We start from the raw sequence: 19,222 nt of genomic DNA, 5'->3' as shown, positions 1-19,222 counted from the left end.
TAGGACTCGCCGTGTTCTAAAACCCCCACGACGCAGTTCCCCATACTGCTTCATTTCCATTCGCAAGCTTTTCACAAAACTCACAGTAAGAACAGGGATTTACCGCTACATGCTGATCTGTGCGATACGCACAGCTAGTTTCACATAAAGACAGCAACAAATCTATGCTCTTCTGCATTCGTAGCGATGTTTCATTAACTCATTTGCTCTTACTGGGTTTTCCCTTTAAATCCCTCTCCATCGTCTTTTGCGTTTTGGGTTGACGTGAAAAGCAAAGGGGGGGGGGGGCAAAAGAAACATACACATACAGAAATGGCTTCCTCTGCCAAACTCTACAAGCCTAAACGCGAGAGAAAAGGGGGACCAGAAAGAATTACACATTCACATCGAGTCCGATCAACCGACTATGAAAGGATATGCATCATACGGACATGATGTTACTCAACTGTATCGATATTGTCCTTTGAAGGTATATAGGACATTATTATCCTATCCCATGAATTACAAGACCGTCGAACGCATGCAATTGGCAGCGATCTACCAGGGAGGGTCCCACCTCCCTGGATTCACCATGGACCAGAGAGGTCAGTTCTGGTCGAGGTGAGGATTTAGCTTTTAACGTTTTGCGAGATATTCAGAAATCACTCTATGAGATGTCAAAGAGCATGCAATTTTAAGGGGTATCAAAAGTTTATTCGATGAAAATCGGTTTTGAAATGGCTGAGATACCCCAAAACAAGGTGAAACAAAGAGATCCTAATAAAGTTGTGGCATGTCGCCTTTTATTATTAGCACTTTTTTGGATATCTCAGCCATTTGGAAACCAATTTTCATCAAATAAACGTTGAATCCTTCTTAAAATTACATGCTCTTTCATATTTCATAAGAGGCTTTTCATTATCTCACTTAGGAATGTTCAAAACATGAATCCCCACCTCAACCAGTACTGTACAGTCCAATAACGAATGGACTTTCAACGAATTCCATTTATTTGAAGTACGAGATCAGCCGCCACCTATGTCTCGAAAATAATGGTTGCATAATATCATGCACTGTCACTGACAAGAGAACTGTTTCCCTAATCCCAGTCTTATTTGGCTGATGCGCCTTTTCAGATGGAAACGTCTTTGAATAAACGCCAATGATGAGAAGCAGTAAACCTCAAAACATGACTAATTTCGTGTCATGGGATCGGAAATTACCGATTGGCTCGCTATATGGCTCAAATAATGATCTTGCTTTTCATCTCAACCAATACTATACATAACCTCTTCCCTTGCTATCCGTTTTTACTCTCGAAAATGTGCGGAAAAGGTGGAAAACGAGAGTACTATTCCTCTTTAAACCTGCATTTCGTTATTGAAAGTGTCGGAGCAGTTTATCCGGGAGGTTCTCTTCCACCTCCCTGGATATACCAATATATACCACAAACTCACAAGCATTTTCTTTGATTTAAAACAGTTAACATCTTCTGCGCATTTATTTTATAGATTTTTCAAAGCTGCGTTGTGTTTTGCCCCGGCTTCCGGCGGAGGAGATCATAACATCAAAGCAGGGAAGAATGTTTAAAATATTTTTGTGATACTTTTAACATACACGGAGACATGCATTAATTAACGAAATGATGAATGTCCATGTGTAGCAGGTCCATGGATCTGCTAAGGCATCGTATAGCAACAGGCATGTGCATGTGTTAAGTGTTGGCGAGCAAGAGCACAGATGCGGTTTTTCTCTACTTTTTAATGAACTTTCAGGCAGGAATGCTTATTTCTGTTTTCCAGATGTCGATGTCTCGACTGCGTACTTCGCGTGAACGTTCGCGATTTATTTGGTTTTGTCATCTTTGCCTATACTGCGAGTGAAGTCGTACCCACACACTGTATTCTATGCTAAATGCAGAATTTAGCTCAGAGAGAAATTCTGAACGAAATGTCATATTATTGAAATCGAAGCAACGATGGAAAGAAACTTTGCACCCCTTTCACCACAGCTCGAAGCCATCTATTTTCCAAGGATTAAAATGTCCAGGATGAATGCATGCTCCTTCAAACCGATCAACAAAAAAAAAAGACTTCTGATCATTTCACTCACACACACGCACACACACACACAAATCTTTTTTTTTTACTCAACTGCTTTGTCATTGCCTCCATATTTTTGCAGGAAGAATAAATAATCAGGATACTTTTATGAGGAAACGAAAGAAAAGTGTGTCAAGCAACTTTTATATCTTCCAATCGGATCCCATGAAATGGTTCCTGCGAGGGACAAATCAGTTCATAAGGTCAAAGTTTTACGAAATGAAAGCCTGCTAGCATGCCACATCGTTGATGGGTGATGCAGTTTTGAGGGGCACGATAAATCTCTTGCCATTGTACAATACTACAAAAATGCATGTCCGACGACCGAGAATCATTTGAACTGAAATGAAAGGGTGGTAATGCCTGAGTGCATGGGAAAGGAAATCTTAAATATGCTTCCTTTCAAAACTCGTTCTCGGTGCATTCCAAGCAGCATTGATTGAGCCGAGTACACCCTTTTCACATCCATAGATATGTAAATTGGGGCGATCCCGCTTGGTCGCGAGGCACGGTATAAGCCCCTCGCAGAAATGGCGGGAAAATTATCAGGTAGGAAGACTGCTGCGGAGGGGGCGGGGAAGGGGCAAGGGGGCAGGGGGTAGGACAGGAACACATAGAGTTTGATCGTAGCTTTGGCATCACATGACATCTGCTACAGAAGACTTCCATTGAATTTTGTAACTCTCGCAGCACAAAAATGTAAACAGCATTGTATAATTTGATCTTGCCCGTATTATTGTGAAGATGCATGGTAACATTCAAAATGGAGCAGATGAATTGCACGAACAATATTGCACTACGCCCAGAGGGCCATAGGAACCCAAGCACGATTACCGTCATCTCAAATTAGTCTGTGTTTTCCTTTGAGAATATTACTACTGAACGCAATTCAACTTGAAAGTCACACATTTCACTAATTTCGCGTTTTCCAAAATGGAATATCAATGTTACAGATAAGTTATAGGCCTAACCTTTTTCAATAAAATAAAGTTGTTGTTGTTGTTGTTGTTGTTATTGTTATTTTATTCTATCCTACAAGAGGTGAAAAGTAACCCTGTTTGTCATCGTATACTGGAATATCACTGATTGTGTGATGGCACAGAACTCTGAACAAACAAATCAGATAACATAAGGTATAAACATAAGTTTTCATGAAATTGTGCTAAAACGTCAGGACTTACACCGTGTGGAAAGTCAGGTTGGAAGAAACCTTACAGCTTCACTAGAGCAATGCAAAATATGTTAAAAGGATTTGATAGTCCTCTGGCAAAACGTTACGCGCCCCACTACTAAAAAATAATATGTACAATCGCAAAAGCTGGCCAAAAATTTTAGCCTTGCTGGCTAACGTTTTTCCCCTCCTCCATTGGTGTACTGAACAATCCCCTATATCTGACCTGACGGATAAACAAGGTTAGGCGATCAAAAAACACGGGTTATGACAGGACAGTGAACTCGACTCCTGTTAACTAGACGAGACGGTAAAATTTTGCGCCCTCGGCATTCCGTTTGGCAGTAACTGAGCAGCAGCAGTTTCTTTGTATGGTCTTTGAAATAAAGGCAACATCAGCCATCACCGACCCTTATGACAAACTGTACTCTACAGCTATGCCTTCCGTGATCATCGATGTATGTCGAATTACGCGATGAGTATAATATATGAAGAGGGTGTCGGGGAAGGGGCTGCCTACAAGATATGCACTGACATAACAGTGACAGTCCCACCCCCATCTAAAACTTAAAAAAAAGGGGGGGGGGGGAGCGCAGTTCCGCAGTGGAATTGCGTTTTTTTTTTTCTTTCAGTTTCTCCCTCTTCTAGGAAGTTACATCCGTTTGGGTTTTTTGGTCTTTTTTTCACCCCTCCCTACCCCCCCCCCCCCCGTTTTCTCTCTTTGGGTCACAATCACACTTATTTTCGAGAGCAACATCACACGTTTCAAAAAAACATGGGCCGCTCTGTTTGAGTACATCATAACTTCATAAGAAAAAGAAAATGAAGTTCTAGAAATGGTACTGATAATTATACGTCATAGGCCCTACATACATGTGTAGACAGGGATTTTGAGAGGGGTATAAAGAGATCATGGGAGGTACAATATCCACCTCCCTGCTGAGACCAATCTGACGGACATCTAGGCCATGACCTTTTTCTCGTTTTACCCCTTTTCTTTTGATTTGCATTGTTAGGAATCAATGAACTTTCGCCACAGATACCCTTCCCTTGAAGCCGCTATTATAAGGGTATACTGTACGAGCTGAAATTTTCGCGTACAGATATTTTCGCGAATTGCTACTAGGAGGACATTTTCACGTGTTGTTAATTTCGCAGTTGCGAGGTCTAACTGTACGTATCTATTCGCACGTTGTTATTTTCGCGTGTTATTTTCGCGGTTCAAAGGCGATTCGCGAAATTCGCGAAAATAAAACCACCGCAAAAATTTCAGCTCGTACGGGAGTATCGCACAACGATATATACCATTTCAAAAGCGGGTTTGAGTGCAGGTCAGTGCGAGGCTCATACCTTTAACTATTTTCTTATCTGCTTTTGACAGACAGCGCTACTTGTTGAAAACAGGGAAAACTTTCAATTTCAAGTCCTGTGACTTTGTTACTTTCTTTTATAACAGATTTTGTTGGAACTTCTATCGTCCTGTCTGTATGATTTCATGGTAGATATTATACAACCAGATTGGACAATGAGTGGAATTGCACTCAAATATGAACACTTTACAGTGAGTCCATTTCAGTTCGGGGTTCTAAAAGATATGGGAATACATTGTACCGGTAAATAAGGGAGATCGAAAATCATTCAAGGAATTACTTAATCTCAGATCCTTAGTGCTCAGTGAACACAATATGGAGTCAAGACGCAAAAAAAAAAATGTGCGATGTCAAGTTACCATGCATGCACTTCTCAACAAAACACAAACGCATGATAAATCCGAAATTGAAAGCAAATAGACAAATTATATGTAGCCTACACTTCGTGACGGAAGTATAGCGGAACAAATCACGAATTGAATATTTGAGCGAAGCCAGACATACTTTGAAAGTTACGACCACTATAGGATGAGTATAGGCCCCTACGCCACAGGAACGGCGCTTTATCAAAGTTTATAAATTTTCTAATAGTTTCATGTGAGTCTGGTATATTTTGCTTTGTCGTAACAGCCAAGAACCTCTCCGCAAGCAACGTCATAATCATGTGACCAAGGTGACCACGTGATGGTTTTGTTTTGTTTTGTTTTTTTGTTTTGTTTTTTGTTTTTGTTTTGTTTTGTTTTTGTTTTTTTTTTGGGGGGGGGCCCTAATGACATCGTGTCTCCTTAGATGACTTTTATCCGCTTCTTTCCAACTTGCACCCTTACCCTGAATTTCACAAGTTCTATTCAAAGCAACTCCTCGAATTCCATTTTGATAGGATGTGTTATGCATCAGGGTCCCTATAGCGCTCCACGAAATTTGGAAGTGCAATGACTATAATATTTAAAATCTATCAAAATTAAATCACTGTGATATGAAATGTAGAGGTGGAAAGAGGTACTTCCACCTCCCTGGTAATATACATAAGTGCGTTTAGACATCAAATATCACTCAATCAACGGGACAATTGAATACGGAATTGGCATGTGCAGCTGTAAGCAATGGCAGGCGCCACACTGGATAAGACCATCTCATTATTTTGCCCAGTAGAGGGCGCTAACAGATATTCACACTTTCGAGAAGGGACGAACTTCGTTCTCTGCAAGACAGACGAAAAGAAATGGCTGCGGTGATGGTGACACTAAATGCGATAATGAGTTTGATCATATTTTATACTGCTAAAACTATAGAGCACAATCACGAACTTTACCGTTGCCACTATTGTCCACAAACATAACTGATGCATAGTCAGCCATTACAATTCAGAGCTCTGTATCTGTAAAGAAGACAAAAATAAAACGAAACATATACGCAAATCTTATCTTCACTGAGGAAGGGACTGGCTGTTAATAAGGCCAAATCAAATGGCTAGAAATGAAACATACCGAGGCCCAGCACTTCTAGCCAGCAGTCTCAGTTGCTCAAACATCATCTGAAGGTACAACTATATCAATTTTAGTGTACCACGAACGTCTGCAATAACTGTATGAAGCAACGAACGATATTGATGCAGCGTGCATGGTATAAGCAGGGAAACAAGTGCCAGTCTCCTGTGGCTCAGTCCACACACAACAGCATCTGCACCTATCCCTCCAGCAAAAGACATTGGCAGCGACTGGTTGTTATGAGAGGGAGCAAAATCCGAGGAATTTCACAGAAAACCTTGAAAGTGAAAGGAATCCTCAGGCGCTTTCTCGGGTCAAGCATCAAGGGGCAGGCGAGGGCAAGCTAGTCTACTTGCGCAGACGGAAAATCACTACCTCTTCTCTCGAGAAACAGTGATGTTCAGATTCAGATTTATCTTTATTGATATATGGTAGGACACAGAAATGTTGTTTCCATTGACGTTTTCACGATGATAGTATACAAAAACAAGTCACATCACAGTTACTCACTGATTGCCACAAAAGACGTTATAACTAAAGCTAAATCAACAAGAAATTTCACTATTGCGACTCGTGTTCCTCCACTATTTGCATTTATTGGCATCTTCTGGCGCGGTCCTTCCTTTATTATGAAATATTACAATTCTTGGAAAGGAAACTATACAAACTCGAGAGGATTTTGTATCAACTCAACATCTCGACTGTCTTAAAAAACAATGCGCATATTCTTCCTCGCATAGCACTTCTTGCTTCCTTTTTCATGTTCGTGAAGCTACAAGAGTACATGAGGTATTAGAGCAGCGCATATTTTGCCTCCTTGGTCTGTCTTGCTTTTGGATATCATGCCTCACTAGGCGCCTTCCCTAGCATCAAGGAGGTATTGATAATACCTTCTTGGTGGCAGGAAGCATCAAGCGAAATCAACAGCGACATTTTCTTTTTTATCGATTTTTCTGTGAGCAACGCAGTTGAAATACCGTTCTACTTCATCGTATTCATCTTAATAATTCCATACGTGATTACCAGGCAATGACCATGCACCTATTATACATAATAAGTCACTATACAATGAAATTTAGTCAAAGAAAAATCTGAGAAAACAAAGGCTTAACCCTAAAAAGACTGGGCTATTTTGCTAGCTCGAAAGACTGGGGGGGGGGGGGGGCCTAAAGGCCCCCCCCCCCTTAAGATCTCGGCCGTGGATTGCGCGATCGCCGCGGAAATTTGCACAATGGTAGTATGTGATGTAATCTACAAGATCTTATATTTAAATTTTCCAAAATAGTCTTCTTTTATTTTATTTTGATTAATTATGCTAATTTATGCGAGAAATCAGACTCTTTGATCTAAATCAGTAAATAAAGCTCCAAAAGTGCTCATTTTTGGTCTAATTATTCTTTGTGGCATTCTTCGCAAATGTACTTGAAAAAAAAATTCGGTATCAAAATTAATTTATTTATTTTATTGTTTTATGAATTTCTTATGTATTTCTTTGTTTTTTCGACCTTTTGATTTTGCTGTTTTTTGAAACAAAATTTGTGGCAGACACTTTTTGAAGCATAATACTACTAAAACAAATTAATTTTAGCCATTGAGAGTAAAAATAAGCATATTTATATGAACCATGTGAAAAAAACTCAATTTGCATTGACTTTGTACACAAAATCACATTTTCGAGCCATTTTCGGTCTCACGTGCATGTACAAAAAGTTACGTAACTTCAGAACCGTACCCCCGGGTGTCACAAATTTGGCATCAAAATGTGCGGGAAACTCGAAAGAAAAAAGTCATAGAGCATCGCGGCGAGAGCATTGCGTGTTGCAGAGTAATTGCGCGAAATGTCGAGGGGGGGGGGCCTTTTAGGCCCCCCCCCAGTCTTTTTAGGGTTAATCAGCCGTGGCACTGCTGATCAGAAAAGGACACAAACATTACTATATTGGCATCGCCAAGGATGTCAAGACGATAATCTTTCCATTCATGTCTTCAGTCTCAAGCTAGACTGTAGTTTCCATTTCGTGTTTTCTTTTTCAATGAGTTATGCTGTTGCTGATACGTTACATTTTCAAGCATTTTCGACGTCTTAACCCTAAAAGGGCCGGAGGTTGAATCAACCCCCCCCCCCCCTCGACATTTTCCGCGACCATTCTGCCGCGCGATTTTTTTTTTTTTTTTAACCGCGCCACTCGCTGACTTTTTACTTTCAAGTCTCGCACATCTTTAATATGACACCATTTTCGCGAAAATTGGACCTACCGACCTACCGAAAATGGCCCAAAAACGTGATTTTGAGATGACTCTTCACTTTTTTTCTCTTTTTCCTTTTGAAAGAAAATGGAATTTCTCGCCTGTGCGATGTGAGAAAGGTGCAGCCGTTCACACTTGTTTAATTACTTGGAAAAAGCAAAAACAAAGCTGTGATCAAGAAGAAAGCAAAGTGACTAAAACTTGGGTTGCATATCGTGTCCCTTCGTAAGTTTCGCTGTTTGTTCTCACTTTTCGCGGGTACATTCTTGTTTTTATGTTTCATTAAGAATAAAGCTTTCATTTAAATATATTGAAAGTAATATTGAAAAACAATCAATTGAATCTAGTGAAACAAGGAATGCTTGTAGGTAGGCCCCAATCAACCCCGTGGGATCGATGGCTCTGAAGTCCCCGCCAAAGAACTACATTTTAGGCAATTAGAACAAAGTGCTTTGCATGGGGTACCGGGGTGGGGGGGGGGGGGGGGGGGGGTTGCACATCTGCTTTCGCAAAAGGGCTTGAACTGAGGACCTCAGGGACTGATAGTCCGTAGTCTGACTCTTATCTACAAAATCATTCAAGTACTCCCGTCATCTGTTCCACACAGGACAAACCTTCTCCCTGTTTCGCCCTTCTTGTGGCAAGTATACCACAAGACTGTGCATTTCTACGCATATGCCTATATGCGTTCAATACTCGAAGTGGGAAAATTGAAATTGCTCGTTTCGTTTTCAAGAGATTGTAAAATCTTAGTTTAATCTTATTTTTTTAATTCAAAAGTTGTACCGATACTCGCCTTACAGTATTCCTGGCTTCAATTCCTGCTCACTGCTTCACCTACATGGTAATTCCGCCAATCACTCTCTACTGTATAGTCTCCCTCTCACCACGGAACTACAACCATGCTCTCACTTACACCTTCCATTGTCCATACAAGCTCTTCCCTCTATCCGTCGCCAACACCATGTCCCTATCTAAAGTAGACAAAAACACACTGGAAACATACTATATGCAGTACCTCAAAGCAATTCTCAAGTCGAGGGTCAAAGACAGATTGCCAATTACCAACCTCACTGTAATCTGCATGATGTTATGAATATGGAAATCGAGTTCGAGGTCTCCTTTCTCAGAAAGGCAGTCTACTAGTGTTCGCGAACTGATAAACGATCGTAAAAGCAGTGCCTTGCCAAGAGGCTAGTTTGGAATGTGACCTCGATCCGACTTTAGCGACCATGGGTTTCCCGCGGAGGGAGTTCTCCGCGAGCCGACTTGCAGCAGTTCAACCTGTTGATTATCAACCCGTGTGTCTGTGTGAGTGTGCGCAGGGAAGTGGGCACCTCCCTGGTGTGGTGCGTGGGATGCGAATGGCAAGGAAGTCTAGATATGCCTATCCTTGCTCCTTTCAGTTCGTACAGACCAGAGAGAAATATAGAGACAACTGAACACTATTCAAGAATAAAAATATAATAATAATAATAACAATAATAATACTCATATCCGTCAAAGAACAAGGCTTACTTTCAGGGAGCGAAAGCGATGAATATTTATTGGTTTTTGAAGGAACTCTCCTTTCGAATTCATCGTAGCAATTTGAAAATTCAGAATAGTACTGAACTTCTGCCTTTCTTGTTTACGCAATGACCACTCGCAAAGAAAAGAATCTCCACAACCACGAAAATGGTAGAACTAAGAAGGGGAACATAGATCGGCAGCTGCGGGCGTGACTATGTCTTGCTCCAAGGATTTCATAGCTAACTAAACTCGTCAATGCTCGGGTGGGTACCATGAATATTTGAGATGAAGTTGAAGAGCTAGTTTATTTCAAATGCAAAAACAAATATATCATTATCAATTGATATCATTTAAAAATATATCACTTTAATATCTTCAAAATACGTCTTGTTATGTAACGAATGCAGTATCATTACTTGGAACATTTCTTTTTTTTTTTTTTTTGTCTCTACTTGATGACCGGAATATCTGAAAGGCAATGGTATCTGTTTTTGCAATCAAACTCTTCATATGCGGACAAGCTTAGCTACTGCAATGTATTAAATATCCGTTGAAACACTTACTTTTTGTTGTCCGTCCGCTAGCGTGTATGTCGGGTCAATCCCATCCAAGGAATTTTTCCAGTATTCCTGATCCTGTCGTCTTTCTTTTTTCATCGCTGATATCGATAATGACCGAGAATACGAGAGAGAAAGGGGGCATAAGCAAGGAGCTACCGTAAACTCCTGGTATGGTTTAAAGTAATGACAAGACACGCATGAGACAGACCAGCATGTAGCACTAGCAGAATCGATATGTCGGGAGAGTACACTGTACATCTGTTCTACATGTATCAATAGTATCAGGGTGTACTATTCTGCAATCAGTGACTTTTTGTGATTTCGTGTCATGTGGTTGTTCCTCTGCTTAGCACCCCAACCTGGGGTCGTAACGCCCGCTAGGCAAAATACACTGAAATTTCATCCATTAGATATTCACATATTCACATCGTTGACAAACAATGCGCAATATACACAAGCTGTCATTATCCTAAAGCCACTATGAATGAGGCAGCGTGGGCCCGAATCAAACATCCCAAATTAAACCGAAAGTCAAACCGATTTTATTCTTCTTTCTGCGAAAGTGACAATTATAGAACGCCATGGTGCAAGGTGCTGGTGCTGGTATGTGTGGGCACGCACGCGGGCAAACGTGGCCAACGTTTTTACTGATCGGGATGCATCGTAATGTCATTTTGGTATGAATTGCTGGGAACAAATGCAAAACTGCATTCGAAAATCCTAGGTTTGGTCCATTTTATGTAAAAATAAGTAAATAAACATACTGAAGAAGAAAATAGCAAGTACCTGTTCTGTGGATCAAAGTCGCAGGTAGTGGATAGTCCCGCGATGCGAATGACTCAACGCTGACTCGGAGGCTGGACCCTTCAATGTTTCGGCACCCATTTCGTTGTGTAGAAAACACTGGCCCACGGCAACTGACGGCGTGCACTCGTAGCCAGCCACAAAGCTGGTAAATCGTCCGCCATCCCCATCAAGTCACACGCACATACACACGCACACACACGCAGACATAAATAATTCATATCTGCGGGGAGGTGGAAATGATGTCTTCTTGAACTTCTTATGGATCTCTGGCCTCGTGACACACAGATCGAACGGAGCCAACGTGACGAAATCGCCCTGTGTCACAAACGAATGGAATAGCCTGCCAAAAGACGTTGCAAGAGGAATATTTACACATCACTTGCAGTGGTTGCTACACGCTACTAGCCCTTTGCTAATGCTAGAGCTTGTCATGTGTGCTCCACACGCGATCATCTCTTTCAAATCGTTCCTCCTTTTAGCTTGTTGCGTTTGGTACATAAGTGATCTGACCTCAAATCGCATCGGTCATTTTCGGGTCGGAATCCCTGGCAACAAACACAAACACTATCAATTTTCTGAAGAAGTGCAATTCACTTTGCGCGTTACCATGTGTGCGGCCGAAAAGCGCGGGAAATGAGAAATGCCAATCCTGAACGCTCCCCCATCTCCAGTGGAATCACAATCAGTGGTGTAGCTATGGAGATTGCAGGTGTCTGAGTGAAGGGGGTGTATGATCATGGACCTACTGGGTCCATGGCATGATGCAGTCATTTCGTTGTCTTGTTTGTGTGTGAAAGAAACAAGCGTGAAGCGTCTTTGCCATAGTATTATCTGTACCCTTACGCTCTAAAACCACACTGCAATGGCTTGTGCCTTCACTAAGCCTATAAAGGACTTGTCAAAACACAATTAAAACCTCGTATATTCAATTGCTATATAATGCGGGTGTGTGAATGGTACAGGATACAATATAGGCCTATACATTCTTTTCTATTATGGCACTAAGTGGTCACTAATTTCCCCCTGCAGTAGAAGTTGTCACATGAAGTCATCACACAGTGAAGAAAGTGGCTGATGACCATAGCAACAATTCTTGAATGAAACGAATTCACAAGTCATCAAACGTGTATACTAGTACTTTTAAGCACTTTGTTACGAGTGAACTGGAATGCTTGAAAGGAAGTAGATAGAAGAAAAGGGGGTGTATTCCCTGATCACCCCCGTGCAGAAGGCAGCGACGTGGCGTGGGGCGGGGTGCGAGAGCCATGGTTCCTGGGTAGGATTACACTTTGATGTCGTCAACCAAGGGCATCGAGACCAAGCCGCAAGCTCCCTGGGGCATCCGTTGGTATGCCAACCTCTGCACGTAGAAGTAGTCTTCAAACAGTTCGCCTACTTGCCACGACCGAGACGTTTGTTTGCAACTGCTCTATCAGTATCAACTCCTGTTTGAGCCGTTTCCAAGCATGCCAGCTGTTGACAGTAATTAGTAACGATCTGTTCACAGCTAGAAACTTTCTTCAACGTTTCTTGAAAACGAAGCAGATAGCAAAAGAGAGCTCGCTTTTATTTTTCCCCTCCCCCATGTAACACGCTCCCCAATAAAAATTTGATCCGAGAGGTGTTAGAATACGAAATATATTGCTATTGTCTTACTCCGGTGTCTGTTGACACAATCCGGGCCACCTTGTAGAGAAAATTGGTGACGTACGTGTTTGATTTCTCGCTCCCTTCACCTTCACGTTGCTTTTCTAATGTGCCACTGTAAATCAGAAGTGATATTCAGGTTTATCTGGTGACAAGATTGAGTGTCAAAGAGGGACGTATCATTGGTAAGAAAGCAAAATTTTGAGAACGGGCCCGTTGCATAAAAAGATGCAATCAAACATACGGCACGTATCTGAAGAGTATAGAGACCTATGTGTGATTTTCTTAGTTATTTTTTTATCCCAACTTTAAAGTTTTATGCAACAGGACCCACAATACATGAAGTAAGTTACTGGTAGAGCACACCCAGCATGTCGACCTATTCCCACTCTACATGAAAGTCTATAGTCCATTCGGACAGGCTTGGATGCATGTAAACGATGCTCCAATCAAGCCCAAGGCTGAAGTTGGTTACTGACAAAAGGCAATCAGACCAAGGGCCTTCATGAAGTTTTGACTTTGCCGAATAAATCAGCGTGAGATTCACTGTGAGATGGAAAGATAATATTCGGCTGACGAGAGAATCAAAGCATGAAAAATTATTCAGCTCATTTCGATGTGCCTATATGTTATCAATATCATAAAGGGATGATATTTGAAAATTGACAGATACCGGTAGGCCTACTTAATATATAGGCCTAAAGTTAATACAAGAAGCTTCATGGATTTGCCGTGTTTATGTGAAAAGAGTCATCACTGTCCCTGTCCATATTATTTATAAAGAAAACATAATTCAGATTCTTGACAGAACGTTTGCCAGTTACACTTTCGACGATTCTCATGTCATTAACGATGTACTAACGTTATATCATAAAATCATTCTCGAGAGCCTATAAACGATCTACCTAGTCTATTCACCTGCCACCCGATATTTACCTATCACGTCATGACATCCGACTTAAGCGCACAAAGTATCATGTTGGTATAGGCTTTCAGTAAGTTTTCCAGTACTAAAATAAGTAAACAATTCTTTAAAAATGCAATTAAGGAGGACTATGTATGATATGCATCAGATCTGGAAATGTTCGCAAATCAGTCTATATCAACTCAAACTCCGTTCATTAACAGTTTCGACGTTTATAAACAATATACCTTTGATTCTAAAAGTTGGTCTCAACAGCCATAAGATAGCTTGCCCGAGATTTGCCCTATCATGACATTACATGGCAATACCTAATAAATCCAAACGAATCCCAGTCACTACATGTATAGCACAGAAGCAACACCTCCTTGATAGAAGCGGGTAAATTGAATAGTACAGCGTGTTGACGCGATTCCCTAGAAATACAATACAGCCATATCAAGGACTTCTTGGATTGTGTTGATCAGGACCATGCTCAAACGTTAAAAATTATACTCGCAATCGATGGAATTGAGCAACCAAATAGAGCTGAAATTGATATACCTTAGCACCACCCCTCCCCCTTAAAAAAAAAAAAAAAAAAAATTAATAAATAAATCTTTGCGCGGGAGTTGAACATCCTTTCTTGAGGTCCATGGCCTCTACTAATACGCCTCATGCTGGGGCTAGCACTGTTGCTATGGTGACAAAGGATTCAAATACCGCGTTCTTGGAACGTTAATTTTCGCCACAAATCATCTCGAAGTATCAAATAGCACCAATGTTAGCTTTTACAGTGCACACAGGCAACATGTAGAGAATAGCGAGGAAAAAAAAAGAAGAAACCATGCATGTACCATCCATGTTTAATGGTGTTTGTTGCAGTTTACAAAATACCGCAGTGTATAGGTCCTATAGCTTCTTATAGTATGTTTCAGCTTTCTTGTTTCAGCTATAGCTACAAGCGGAGTCAAATATACAGCGTGTTTGCGTGCACGTTGTCTAAATTTTTTGCAGAAATGTTGTATTATAGAGACTGTATCACATTCATCTTTAAAGTAACGACAAAACGGTTTTCAGGGCAGCAAGATTAAGGTTTGCCTTGTTATCTATACGTTACATAGATTCAGTCCTGATAAAACCCTTTCGTATCTATGCTGTAATGTATTTTTGCTTTCATCTTTCATTAGGTGATGTTCGATTGTCCAAAGGCAGTGAATACGAGTAACAAGTCAACCCAAAGTTCGAGGAAATTTTGAAATATGCATAGCCATTTTTTTTTTTTTTTTTAAGGGGCGGGGTGGTCATGAGACTGCAATGTTATACCTGCGTGATACACAACAATATCTATATCTCCTATCCTTGCATTAGACATTGATATGTACAACCAAAATATGATTAGACATGAAATACATTAAAATGAGATTAACAGTTTTTCTTGGAGAGTTATCCTTTTTATTTCTCTCGCGATCCTGCTAATGATACAACGTATATCGAGGACAATGTTTCTAACACGAATTCCATTCTACAAATTTCTACGCACGTGGCGTTGTGGCAAAAAAGTAACCATAACGGTTATTTCGCTTTATCCACAGTTGGTACCTGTGATAATAACATTTTGACACTCTGTATTACGGTCCTTTTTGACGGATTTGTCTTGGGGTGATTTTTCCGTTGTCTGCGAGCGTTTTTAATTTGCATCCGACGTGACAAGACTCGGGACTATAGTTCACACCAGGCAAGGCGGTCGAACTTGAGAGCATGTGACTTGATTTTTACCGCCATCAAATCAGATGAGTTCCATCGTGCTTTGCTCTCACATACAACGATGTTTGTCACCGACAACCACAGGATTTCGTGTTTGTGGTTGATAACTTCGAGACCCCCTGCAAACAGAGGCTTTATGTCAGTGCTTGAAAATCGCTCTTAAGGAGTGGGACACTGACATGACAAATATGTCATATTACGACACATGACGCCACATAGTGGCAGACTTATCAGTGTCATAAAGAATTGTTGGGCACCCCCCCCCCCCCCGCATAAACACCACTTACAATCCCCTCTCACCCCCCCCCCCCCATGATTTCCGTGAAGTTCGGTTCAAACCCAGCAACAATGCAGTTTCCAAGAACATGAAAATGTTAATAAGATTAAGAAAATTAGCTAATATTTGGGTATTTGATTAGGCCCCACCTCCCAAGGCTCCTGATGACACCACCACCATTTATTGTAAAACTACGACTCCCCCTTTGATGATTCCTCCCAAGTAGATTATGTTAAAAATCCAGCCCAAAGTTTCCAGAGATTAAAGTGTCAAAAAAAAAAAAGAAGCTTTACGCACTAACAGACGGCAGCCTCTCAAGCCGGAAGTTAGAGTGATGTTCGTAATGCCTAAACGAACAAATTCCGTACGTATCTATATGTTAGTAAATCGGAAAATGCAATGGGGTTCGTTTATCCGAACATTTGTGGCGTTATTCCGAGAGTTCAGTATTCCGAAGGTTCGTTAGACCAAAAATGAAATGATGTTCGCTATTCCTAAGGGTCGTTGATCCGAAAAATGAAACAAGGTTCGTTATTGAATCCGAAAACGACACACAGAGAGAGAAAGTCGTACTACTATTAAAAACCTACCGAACCTGTAAAGGATTCTTTGCCAAGGAGAGACATTCAAAGGTGCCTGTCAGGAATCATAGATTCATACATTGGTGAAACAGAACGCTCACTTAGGACCAGATTTCTTGAACGCAGACTCCCCAGCTCCACCTCCTCTAAAGTGTCACATCACATTCACATCGCATCTCTCAGGGTACATACTTTGAAAGTGAAGCTAAGGAAGCAATTATCTACATCAGATTCTACCGACCGTATACTTCCGAAAGTTTATGACCCGCTTATCGACTGTCACGTGATCAAGGCGAAGACAGGTCATTCCCATGACGACGAAGGCTGTAGCGTTGACAACTGAAAAGTTCGAAGGTATTTTGCATTGAGATCAAAAGTTAATACCAATTCCAGTTGAATTTGAACTTCCGATACAGATTAAAGATAATATAAAGTTTTGGTATTACCTCAAAAGTTTCCCTGAATTTCCTTGTCTTAGTTTGTGTTTCAGGTTAAAGTACCTTTCATATAACTAACACTGTGAGACTTACTCGCCCCAAAGTGCTCTCATGTCTTAGTAATCATGCAATAATGGTTTCGTACCAGAGCCGCCGCCGTACGGCGGCGGCGAGGTAGTACACGTATTGTGCGAATATCACTGCGACCAGCAGCGTGCAGCCCCATACGCATACTGTGTAGCTAACTGCGACCAGCAGCCCCATACGCATAGCTAAATGGGGCTTCGCATTGTAGCTTACAGGATCATGACAGATTTAGTATCGCGGGTAAATATCAACTTAAAATCCAAAAATTTCTTCAATTTAAAGACTTACCAGTTAAGTTGAAGTATTGAAAACAGGCTTTGGGCAACGTTTGGTTTTGCCAATAGTCCCTTCCTGTTCGAATTGATGACTGAATGTGACTCGGTCGAGAGGACCTTGGGAGAGCTACGTTGACACTGAATTGACGGCCAGCGCATGCGCACACAAACATCTTATCCGTTCATGGATTTGAAATTTGTTCGCATGTGATGTGTGCGTATGCGCTGGCCGTAGTAATCAGTGTATGTAGCTCTCCCACGGTCCTCTCGACAGAGTCACATTCAGTCATCAATTCGAACAGAAAGGGACTACTGGCAGAACCAAACGTTGCCCGAAGCCTGTTTTCAAGACTTCAACTTAATTGGTAAGTCTTCAAATTGAAGAATTTTGTGGATTTTAAGTTGATATTTGCCCGAGATACTAAATCTGTCATGATCCTGGATGCTACAATGCGAAGCCCCATTACGCTATGCGTATGGGGCTGCTGGTCGCTGTGCGTATGGGGCTGCTGGTCGCGGTTAATTGCATGATTACTAAGAAATGAGAGCACTTTGGGGCGAGCAAGTCTCACAGTGTTAGTTATATGATAGATACTTTAACCTGAAACACGGAAATTCAGGGAAACTTTTGACGTACCAAAACTTTTTATTATCTTTAACTTCTACTCTATAATATTGGGCCCTTAACCACTCGTGTAAAGCACTAGGTTTGGTAGGCCCTATATTTATAGACTGATCTACACTAGTAAAAGGATCTACACATACATTTCAACCGGTGGCGACATCAACCGTGCTTTTTACTCTAAGTTAGTTAGAGTGATAGTGATGATTGCCGCGCCGGTTCAAGGAGCCAAACAATGCAATGTCAAACGCCTCAGTTTACTTCCTTACCGTAGGCCTACATCGCACAAACGGCAACGGTCGGTTCAACTAACATTAGAAACTCTAGTGCTGTATCTAGTACGATTTTATAGGTGCAGGTAGCAGTTCACGAAAAACTGAAGTCAAAACAAAACAAAACTCATCATCTCATGAAATCGTGGCATAGCTAGACCCTAGAAGCTAACGATAGAGGTCTATGATGTTATATAACACCCCTGGATAAGTTATTCAAACTTCCCGGGCTTATGTCCCGAGATAAGTTACGTCCTTAACAGTATTCTAGTGATCTAAAAGTAAATTCTTTAAGAGTAACTGTTAGAGGTCTAACGTTAGGGTCTTTCTAGACCGTATCTAACAAAGATCTAAGTTAAGTAGAAATCTATTCCGTTAGGTGTGTCTTTAACGTATAGATGTCTAGAATCAGCGAGATCTTTAGTAGAGAAGCATAGACCACAGTCTAACGTTTCACAGATCAAGACTCACGAGCCTAACGTTGGACTCCTTGGAGGTGGTCTAGACTCTCTAAGAGTCTAACGTTAGACCTGTAGTCTGACAAGTTAGTATTATAGATTTAGGCCTACCAAAGTTAGAATAAGTATCAATAGAGTCTATGTTCTAAACTTCTAAGTTCTACTGAGTAGGCCTATTACTTCTACCTTCTAAACTAAACACGAAGTCGCGTAAACAGCGTTGCGTGTAGCGGCTACCTGGCTTGGGTTGGGCTACACATGATCTGTGAACGGTTAGTATAGAACAATTCTATAATGTTAGGCTCTAATAAACACTAAAAAAAAAAAGTGAAAGGGATTAGAAAATAGTAGGCCCTACTGTTATACTTATACAGATTATAATTACCACGTGCTGCTTGAGGTAGTTTCAGCCGGGTACCCTGCTGGTTTACGCTGTAACAGTTAGGATCTTTGCAGTTATGAGCTAGCTACAGAAGAAGTTGAATACGACGCGTTGTGCACGGCGGTGCGCCATGTGCATAAACATCAAAGATAGCGCGAGAGCGCTGGCTGGATCAATGGATGCATACCACGTGGTACATAAACACGTGGTAATGGTGCAATTTGTGGTAGGCCAACTGCACTACCTACATGCGCTGGCGTAGGGCTAATACTAAATGCGCACCA

At 41.2% G+C, this 19,222-nt stretch overlaps 1 long non-coding RNA gene across 2 annotated transcripts in view; it reads right to left on the bottom strand.

Annotated features, from left to right (window-relative positions):
• Positions 1–19,019, bottom strand: part of LOC140238014 (uncharacterized) — a 28,723-nt gene extending 9,704 nt beyond the window's left edge. The window contains exons 1-3 of one of the 2 annotated variants that reach the window (XR_011901876.1): positions 18,942–19,019; positions 11,212–11,547; positions 10,429–10,523 (exon numbers count right to left, since the gene is read on the bottom strand). This is a non-coding gene — a long non-coding RNA (uncharacterized lncRNA). Of the gene's footprint in view, positions 1–10,428; positions 10,524–11,211; positions 12,438–18,941 lie in introns of those variants that run through there. The other variant, XR_011901875.1, reaches the window with a different exon arrangement.
• Between the last annotated feature and the right edge of the window lie 203 nt (positions 19,020–19,222).

Source organism: Diadema setosum, chromosome 14 (genome assembly GCF_964275005.1).
Source record: "Diadema setosum chromosome 14, eeDiaSeto1, whole genome shotgun sequence".
Classification (NCBI taxonomy): domain Eukaryota; kingdom Metazoa; phylum Echinodermata; class Echinoidea; order Diadematoida; family Diadematidae; genus Diadema; species Diadema setosum.
Note: the sequence above shows the minus strand (reverse complement) of the source record. Positions and strands in the feature narration are given on the sequence as shown.